At 61.5% G+C, this 1614-nt stretch overlaps 1 protein-coding gene across 1 annotated transcript in view; it reads left to right on the top strand.

Moving 5' to 3' along the window:
* The first annotated feature begins 6 nt into the window (after nucleotides 1-6).
* Nucleotides 7-1614, top strand: part of ACSS1 (acyl-CoA synthetase short chain family member 1) — a 41997-nt gene continuing 40389 nt past the window's right edge. The window contains exon 1 of the mRNA XM_024752693.1: nucleotides 7-195. The gene's annotated coding sequence lies outside the window, so the exon portion shown is untranslated. The remainder of the gene's footprint in view (nucleotides 196-1614) is intronic.

Here is a 1614-nt window from a genome sequence, read left to right as displayed (position 1 = left end):
GCGCCTCCGCCCCGGCTGCGCCGGCCGGCTCGTACCAGGAGCGGATCGCGCTGGCCGCCAGCGAGCCGGCAGCCTTCTGGGGGCCGCTGGCGCGGGATGTGCTGGTGTGGGACACCCCCTACCACACTGTGAGCGACTGCGACTTCCGCAGCGGCAGGATCGGCTGGTTCCTGGGAGGCCAGTTAAACGTGTCCGGTGAGTGGGCCTGGGGGCTGGGGCGCCCCAGCTCACGCGGCCCGAGGGGACCCCGAGCCCAGCCGGCGGCGGCCCCACATGCTCCCTCCTCAGCGTTCGGGACTCGACCCCGGCGAGCTGCGCAGTCACCCCGCCCCCAACCACTAGCCCCGGAGACTCCCGGCCCGGCCCGACTCCCCAGTCCCGGCTCGGGCACCCGGCGTCCCCCAAGTTTAACTGGGACTCCCACCGTCCCGCACGGCGAGCGCGCCGGGCCGCGGTGGAGGCGGTGAGGGGCTCCAGGAGCAGGACTACCTGCTCTCGCCCCGGCGCCAGAGACAGAACCGAAAAGCTTCTGGCCGATGTCACCGCCAGGTCCCGGCCGGGGACCCGCCTGGGGAGCAGCCCTGCTCGTGTAAACAAATCGAGCCGTGGCGGGTGGCGGGGAGGAGGAAGCCCGGCCGGCAGCGGGAGTCAGCCCGCGGGCGGGAAGGAGGCAATGGTGGGGCCTCCCAGTGCTCAGTTTCACCCTCGCCCCCAAGACCCACGGGGCTGGCTTTAGACCTCGTGCGACTGAGATCCCAGAAGCCAGCTCCACCGCCAGTCAGTCCTCTGGTGTCTGCTGAGATTGGATCCACTACTGTTTTTGTCAAGATTTGGGATTGGGGTGGGGTGGGGAAGGGTGCACTGCACCCACCCCCTGCCCAGCAAGCGGAGAAGGCCCAGGAAGTGAGGGAGGGCCCAGGCAGGCTAGGCCTGGGGTGGAGCTGTCAGAGGGGCTGCCTGTCAAGGAGGAAGGGGGTAACTGGGGATAGGTGAGATCTAGGGGGTGTTTAAGGAAAGGATCTGTAGGTCTTGGTGGCCAAGGCCTGAACTGGGCAGTGGGGTCTGAATCTCCCAGGCTCCACCATTTACTGGCCCATTTTTTCTGTTCCTCTGAGCCTCAGTCTCCTCCTGTGTAGGCCGGAGGCAGTAATGCCCACCTGAGGGACTAGTTGTGAGGCCAAGGCACATAGAGTGATGGAACGGGCCTGGCACTTACTGGTGACCAATAAGTCGTAGTGATTTCAACTTGTGAAATTCAGAAGTAGTCATAGAATTATAGGTAGTATCTTGCAGTTATTTTTCAAACAAAGAAACTTAAGGGAACTTCAGACCAGATTTTTTTTATATGGTATATTGCTTTGCTGGTTTAATAAAAATGACTCAGTAGAGAAGTGTTTTCTCTAAACTTGAGTCAGCAGCAAGTGTCCTTGAACTATTGGGAAAAAACCAAACCCTTAGGTTTGCGGGGTTGGCGGAATGCACCCTGGATGGGGGAGAGCTGAGTGCAGAGGGACGGCGCAAAACGATGCAGCTCCTTTGGAAGCTGCCTTGGACTTGGGAGGCCTGAGGCTGCGGGACATTCAAGGTTGACTCTGAACATGTGCCACCTTTTAG

Source organism: Neophocaena asiaeorientalis, unplaced genomic scaffold, assembly GCF_003031525.2.
Source record: "Neophocaena asiaeorientalis asiaeorientalis breed wild unplaced genomic scaffold, Neophocaena_asiaeorientalis_V1.1 scaffold528, whole genome shotgun sequence".
In the NCBI taxonomy this organism is placed as follows: domain Eukaryota; kingdom Metazoa; phylum Chordata; class Mammalia; order Artiodactyla; family Phocoenidae; genus Neophocaena; species Neophocaena asiaeorientalis.
The sequence above is the reverse complement of the archived record's forward strand: the minus strand, read 5'-3'. Positions and strand labels throughout refer to the sequence as shown.